Source organism: Bubalus bubalis, chromosome 7 (assembly GCF_019923935.1).
Source record: "Bubalus bubalis isolate 160015118507 breed Murrah chromosome 7, NDDB_SH_1, whole genome shotgun sequence".
NCBI lineage: Eukaryota > Metazoa > Chordata > Mammalia > Artiodactyla > Bovidae > Bubalus > Bubalus bubalis.
In genome coordinates this window covers 28,621,548-28,629,502 of record NC_059163.1, presented here as the reverse complement: position 1 = coordinate 28,629,502, position 7,955 = coordinate 28,621,548, and the positions used below count along the sequence as shown (strand labels likewise).

The following is a 7,955-nucleotide window of genomic DNA, read 5'->3' as shown; positions in this document are numbered from 1 at the left end:
TCTTACTTTTATAGGACCCTAGAAGGAAGTGGAAACCTTCTGTGGAAATAGCTAAACATTTTTATATACTGCTTTTTCATCTGTGTTTTTAAAGAGAACACCAAATAGTATATGTTCTTTGATGTTAAGACAGTTTTGTTACATGATCAAGATGGCAAAATGATTATGAAAAACTGAGGAAAATCATGAGATGTGAGCCAGACAGTAGGAAAAGATCATTGTGTACCAGGATGCCAGACTTGCTATAGGAACTCCCATTTTTGTGTGTTCCTTTATTTATTTTCCACTTTACAGTTTTCTATTGTTTTAAAAAAATACAGAATTATTTTTTAAAACAGATACATGTACATCTGTACAATTTTGGGGCCATTCCTCTGTGCATTCTGGTGGTAAGACTATCCATCTGATTATTCAGAAGAGTCAATTGCATTTGCCATATCTGAAAGAGACAGTAAAGATCTTTATTAGTACTCCCAGCCCCCAGTACATCTAATCTCACATTAGGTATGGCTATGCCCCTAAGGTATCTTTTTCTTTTTTGAGAATGGATTGAGAATAGAGGTTGTGGGGGTGGTTTTGTTTATGCTGATAGTTGCCATAACGACCAACAATAACACATAGGGTCACATCTCTTCTGCTGAATACTTAGATATCCTTGAGGAAATTCTCAACCTCAAAAGAAAATGGTTTCAGGAAGAATAGAAAGGACAGAATACACTTTAGCATACACCAATAGAAGTTACAAAACTCACTTTTCCACTAGAAAGAACCAGCCTCCAAAGCTTCTAAGCCATTGAATAAAGCACACAAAGGGCTTGTTATCTACAGATGCAATAGAGAGTTTTCCTGTTTATGCAATTTATAAATGACTGAGGCTTCCACCCCTCTCTCTGACTTTGAATTTTTTCTCCCATTTGCCTTGCATTGATTCACTCTACTTTAATTTTGGAAGAGTCTGTGATGCAGATGACCAATTGAAGGGGCATAACTCATTAGCATAAATTAGCTTGTCAGGTAGCCCCCAAAGTGTACCTGAGCCATCTTCTTAAATTATGTATTATGGGTTGAAAGCCTTTAGTGATCCCCCAGTAACAGGTCAATGAAGTGGGCTAGGTTTACAGTTTGAGTCAACCTTCTAAGATGGTTCAGGCTTCCCTGGTGGCTCAGCCCGTAAAGAATCTGCCTGCAATGAGGGAGACCTGGGTTTGATCCCTGGGTTGGGAAGATTCCCTGGAGAGGGGAATGGCTACCCACTCTAGTATTTTGGCTGGGAGAATTCCACGGACTGTATAGTCCGTGAGTTCACAAAGAATTGGACACGACTGAACGACTTGCACCTTCACTTTCTAAGATGGTTCAGTTTCTAGTCTTTCCCATATCAGCTGGCCCACCACTAAGTTGTGCTTTCAACTTGGTGAGGCCAAATGCATGGAAACTGAGAATGTACTACTAATTCTTCAGTTTCTCTTGTCCTGTGGCTCACAGATTCCTGCCTTCCTAGCAGAAGGGAGACACCTCATGAGAGGCTAAGAAAGCATCATGGAGGAAGTGACATTTAAAGGGAATCTCAAGGGGTAAGTAGGAGTTTGTGATGTGAGTGCATTGATGATAGCAGGGATCAACAGTGTCATGGGAGAACGTACAACATCTTAGGAACTTAGGAACTGTTAAAAAAATTTTTTGGTGTGGCTAGGGTATTAGCAGGGACAGTGGAGAAAACTAAGAGAAGAAGGTTCAGATTTTGAAGGACTTTGTATGCTAAGCTGTGGGTTTTCAAACTTTTTTTTTTTTTCTGCCTTAACTAATAGATGATGCTTATATATATAAGATACACTCATGAATATAAGAAAAGTTATCTATAAGCTCTAGTACTTTGACTATATATTCTCCTAGTTCTCTTCCAGTTAAGGTAGTATTTTATTGTTGTTCAGTCACTAAGTTGTATTTAACTCTTTATGACCCATGCACACCAGGCTCCCTTCTCATTTACTATCTCCTGGAGTTTGCTCAAATTCATGTCCATTGAGTTGGTGATGCTATCTAACCATCTCATCTTCTGCTGGCCTCTTCTCCTTTTACCTTCTATCTTTCCCAGCATCAGGGTCTTCTTCAATGACTTGGCATTTTGCATCAGGTGGCCCAAGTATTGTAGTTTCAGCTTCAGCATCAACCTTCCAATGAATATTCAAGATTAATTTCCTTTAGGATTGACTAGTTTGATATCCTTGTTGTCCAAAGGACTCTCAAGAGTCTTTTCCAGTACCACTTCAAAAGCATTAGTTCTTCTGCACTCAGACTTCTTTATGGTAGTATATTAGAATGCAAATAAGGGAGTTAGTTTTTTAATAAAATTATCATCTTGACATCTATTTTTTGAGATATATTTTTAATTCAAAAGTAAAAGGGCAAAAAGAGAGAAAACTAGATATTTTATCAGTATTAGATATTTTATCGGTAACAAATTACTCTGCCTCATCTCACCACTGATCACAGTTGACACCTTGATCTAATTGTAGGGTAGAAAGCTGTTTAATCTTGTGGGTTTTGATACAAGGTTTTAAAAAGGAAGTAAGATGATCACATTTAGTTCTTTAATTTTAACTGGTGATGGCAGTCAGCTGTACTCAAGGAAGGAGAGTTGTTTGCAAGAAAATCATGTGTAGAAAACTGTAGAAATATTTGGGGAGGGATGATAGAATCCTGAATGGCAGTGGAAGTGGAAATATGCAGGAGAGGAGATTTAAAAAGCATACGTTGGTGTTTGTTTCTTCTGAGAGGTCAATAAAAACTAAATGAGAGAGATTAAAAGGAAATGTCTTGGTTCCCTTTTAAGGCTATTGGTAATGTTAACCATAGCAATTTTAATAAAGACAGAAGTCATATTGTCATAAAATTAGGAGCAAATGAAAGAGAAATTAATAGAGAAAAAAACATTTATAAATCTGGTTATGAGGGAAGGAGCAAGACTGGCTGATGACCAAAGGGAGTTGTAAGGTCAAGAGGAGTTTTGGTAAAGATGGAACTTTGAATAGATTTATGTGAGAAAAGCAAGGAGTAAATAAATTGGAGAAATAAGATAACTGATGAAGTAAAGTCCCAGAGAACTTAAAGAACAGGATTCAAGTTAATAATTACCCACGTGGATGGTGTTTCAGATACCAAAGCCCTGCTATGACAGGAAATAAAGTAAGGGTAGAGGCTGGTACAGCTAGATGAGAGATGAGAAAATCGCAGTTAACTGTATGGTCTCTTGAGGTAAAAATGAAGATAATTTGCTGAAAATGAGAGGGAGGAGTCATGGTAGATAGGGTGCTTAATGGTTGCTATTGCCTTTATTCACTTTCCTTCTGATAACCAGACCTTGATTTCCCTCCAAGAAACCACTTCAACCCCCCTCCAACCCCCATTCTCAGTCCATGTACTTTATGAAAGTTGAATCCACTCTAGGCATGTGACTCAGACCTGGTCAATCAGAATTCACGTTCTTCTGCACAAAATGATTGACTCAGGGCCATATTTGAACCTTAATGGAACAAAAGGGAAATTTTGCTGGGAAATACACTGGATGAAATTAAGAAGATAGAGGAACTGAAATCACCTGGCCATCAACTTGTAAGTACATGGAACCCAAGAATGGAGCCAGCACCAGGAAGGTGGGGCCAAGAAACCAGGCTTGGTGACTGATAGTGGTTGGGTCCTGGGTTCGGCTAGACTTGACACTAACTCTTAACTGAAATATTTAGTTAAACAGCAAATAAATTCCCTTTTCTCAGGAAGTTAGTTTGGTTGATTACAGATAAATTATAACTGAGTAGGAAAGCTGGAAACAGTGATTATAGGGGTGAGTAAAAGAGATCTCAAAGGGAAGAAAAAATTATTCCCAGGCAGAAATAAGGCACCCATTCATTATGCCTGATATTATCTTTAAATTTTCCATAAATTTCCAAAGTAAAAAAAAAAAAAAAAAATCTTAACTGCAGTTCTCAGGAAGACTTGGGTTTCTAAATCTCCTCTTAAGAAACAATGTAATCTACAACAATATCAGATTTGCTGAGCTTCCCATTTCACTTTATACTTGTAAATGAAGGTGTTTCATTGTTTATTTAAACATTAAAAAAATAAATAAACATTATGAGACATATTATGGTTTTCACATATGAGATCAACAAGCCTACAGAATTTGCCTTGGCAGTTAGTTACGGTCATACTACAAAGTGTGACAGTTCCAGCTTACCCCACTTCTAATATCAATTCCCACATCTGTCTTCTTTTCTCCTTCCTTCCCACAAATGTACTTTGATTGCTCACATAAGGGCTAGCCATTTGATCAAGGACAATGGATAAAATGAAAGCCAAGCAGACACAGTCTTTCAAGACACTTTGGGACTTGGGACACAGTCATGAGACTTACAGTTTGTCAGTCAGCAAGCTAGTAATGCTGTTAAGTTGCTTCAGTAGTGTCCAACTCTGTGCATCCCCATAGATGGCAGCCTACCAGGCCCTGCCATCCCTGGGATTCTCCAGGCAAGAACACTGGAGTGGGTTGCCATTTCCTCCTCCAATGCATGAAAGTGAAAAGTGAAAGTGAAGCCACTCAGTCGTATCCGACTCTTAGTGACCCATTGGACTGCAGCCTGCCAGGCTCCTCCATCCATGGGATTTTCCAGGCAAGAGTACTGGAGTGGGTTGCCATTGCCTTCTCCAAGCTAGTAATAAAGCCCCTCCACCCCAAAAAGATTGCAGCCATGAAATTAAAAGACGCTTACTCCTTGAAAGAAAAGTTATGACCAACCTAGACAGCATATTAAAAAGCAGAGACATTACTTTGTCAACAAAAGTCAATCTACTCAAGGCTATAGTTTTTCCTGTAGTCATGTATGGATGTGAGATTTGGACTATAAAGAAAGCTGAGAGCTGAAGAATTGATGTTTTTGAATTGTGGTGTTGGAGAAGACTCTTGAGAGTCCCTTGAACTGCAAGATCCCAAAGGAGTCCATCCCAAAGGAGATCAGTCCTGGCTGTTATTGGAAGGACTGATGTTGAAGCTGAAACTCCAATACCTTGGCCACTTCATGTGAAGGGCTGACTCATTTGAAAAGACCCTGATGCTGGGAAAGATTGAGTGCAGGAGGAGAAGGGGACGACAAAGGATGAGATGATTGGCTGGCATCACTGACTCAATGGACATGAGTTTGGGTGAACTCCGGGAGTTGGTAATCGACAGGGAGGCCTGGCGTGCTGCAGTTCATTGGGTCACAAAGAGTCGGACACCACTGAGCAACTGAACTGAACTGAAGCTACTAATAACACACACAACATATTGCAACTGTTAAAGTATTGTAAGGAAAATGCATCTTCTTCTGCATGTACAAGAAACAAAAGTTTATAAGACAATACTTACCTTACCATGTGCAACCCACTCTGACATTTTTGTTCCCATTCTATTTCCTTTTTTAAAAAAATGCTGATTGTAATTTCCTATGTTTACTTCATAACCTACTACCATGGGGAGATTTGGCTTAGTCAGAAAAGTTAGAGAAGCCTTCCCTAAGGAAATGATGATTGAGATGAGGTCAACAGATGAGTAAGAGTTCGTTAGGTTAAAGAAGGGAAAAAAAGAGTCATCAGAGGATTCAGCAAGTGCAAAACCAAGGGGCAAGAGGAAGTGGATGTGTACTTGGGACTGAGGAAAGCCAGTGTTTGGTTGCAGTGCCTTGTGAAGGGGGTAGGAGGTAGGGAACTGATGCCTTATGATGTGGAAAGACAGATGGCCAACACCAGAAAGGATCTTTGAAGCCATGCTATGGACTGTTGCCTTCGAGAACAATATGATGGCACTGAAGACTTATTCTTTGAAAATATTGTATGAGCTAACTGTGCAAAAAATGAGTAGAACACTTATGGTGAGGGAAAACCATAGCTTACATTTGAGTAGATGGCAGTTTATATGGAAAGAAGTATCTTTTTAGCATTAAAAAGTAATTCCTAATGTAACATAAACAGATGCTTATAGTTCTAATTCCCAAACACCTAGGGAAGTTTATTGATAATGTAGATTCCTGGGTTCTACTCACAAAAATCTTGATTTGATGAGTTTTTGTTAGGACTCTGGTATGCGTATATATTTTAAAGTCCCATGGAAATTCTGATGTGCAGTGAAGATACATTAATAGAACTATTAAGGGAGCGCCTCTCTTCTTTATTCTATACTCATTTCCATGAGTGACCCAATCCAGTTCTTTAACTGTAAATGCTATCCTGTGATAATCACTCCCAAATTTATATAAATCATGGCATCTGGTCCCATCACTTCATGGGAAATAGATGGGGAAACAGTGTCAAGCTTTATTTTGCAGGGCTCCAAAATCACTGCAGATGGTGACTGCAGCCATGAAATTAAAACACACTTACTCCTTGGAAGGAAAGTTATGACCAACCTAGATAGCATATTCAAAAGCAGAGACATTACTTTGCCAACAAAGGTCTGTCTGGTCAAGGCTATGGTTTTTCCAGTGGTCATGTATGGATGTGAGAGTTGGACTGTGAAGAAAGCTGAGCACTGAAGAATTGATTCTTTTTAACTGTGGTGCTGAAGAAGACTCTTGAGAGTCCCTTGAACTGCAAGGAGATCCAACCAGTCCATTCTGAAGGAGATCAGCCCTGGGATTTCTTTGGAAGGAATGATGCTAAAGTTGAAACTCCAGTACTTTGGCCACCTCATGCGAAGAGTTGACTCATTGGAAAAGACTGTGATGCTGGGAGGGACTGGGGACAGGAGGAGAAGGGGATGACAGAGGTTGAGATGGCTGGATGGCATCACCAACTCAATGGACATGAGTTTGAGTGAACTCTGGGAGTTGGTGATGGACAGGGAGGCCTGGCGTGCTGCGATTCATGGCGTCGCAAAGAGTCAGACACGACTGAGCTACTGAACTGAACTGAACTGAAGCCAAACTTCTCTGTTGAACTAGATATGACTATATGCAGGTGTTCAATACTTTACATCTTTACTTGCGTGATCAAATTGGAATTTCTAACCTTAGAAAGATCAACATAAAACTTTAAATCCCAAGCCACTTCCCATCCAGTCTTCTCCTTGAGTTTCCCTGTCTCTGTGATGGTAACTCCATGCTTCCACTTGATCAAGCTAATCTCAGAGCCATCCTTAGTACATCATGTATTTCTTGCCACACAGTCAATTCACTAGCAAGTCCTGTCAGCTCTACCTTTCAAAGACATCTTTACCTAATGACTTTTCACCAGCTTCAAGGCTTCCACTACAAATGGAAGCATCATTATCTTGTGCCTGAACTGTTGTAAAATCCTATGCACTGGGCTCCTTTCATCTTTGTTTGTTCTAGTTCACACTGTGCATGGTAAACCCTGAAAAAGACAAGTAATTTAACTCCTCTGTTAAAAAATCTTCTAAATGCCCTTATAATTCAGCTAGAGCAAATTTAAAGTTCTCATACCCTACAATGCACAAACCTTTCAACCTCACCATCTCAAACTGCTTTTACTAGTAATTACAGCCATGCTGATCCTTAAATATGTCATAGAACTCCTGTCTTAGGATCTTTGCTCCTGATAGTCTCTCTGCCTGGAGTACTATTTCTCCTAAAACTAGCAAAATTTGTCTGTCACTTCTTTCAGTGTTTTGCTGAAATATAGTTATGATAGAGTCCTTCTTAAATCACTCTGTATAATTTGTATATATATACATTATGTATATTGTGTGTATATATATATAAACTTGTCGATTGTGTATATATTTTTTTACATTAATATATTAATATATATGTATGTATGCTACTGCTGCTAAGTTGCTTCAGTAGTGTCTGACTCTGTGCATCCCCATAGACAGCAGCCCACCAGGCCCTGCCATCCCTGGGATTCTCCAGGCAAGAACACTGGAGTGGGTTGCCATTTCCTTCTCCAATGCAGGAAAGCGAAAA

At 39.3% G+C, this 7,955-nt stretch overlaps 1 long non-coding RNA gene across 2 annotated transcripts in view; it reads right to left on the bottom strand.

Annotated features, from left to right (window-relative positions):
- Positions 1 to 309: 309 nt before the first annotated feature.
- LOC102413257 overlaps positions 310 to 7,955 on the bottom strand; it is a 41,998-nt gene continuing 34,352 nt past the window's right edge. For both annotated transcript variants that reach the window (XR_003110566.3, XR_327656.4), the window contains one exon: positions 310 to 439. This is a non-coding gene — a long non-coding RNA (uncharacterized LOC102413257). The remainder of the gene's footprint in view (positions 440 to 7,955) is intronic.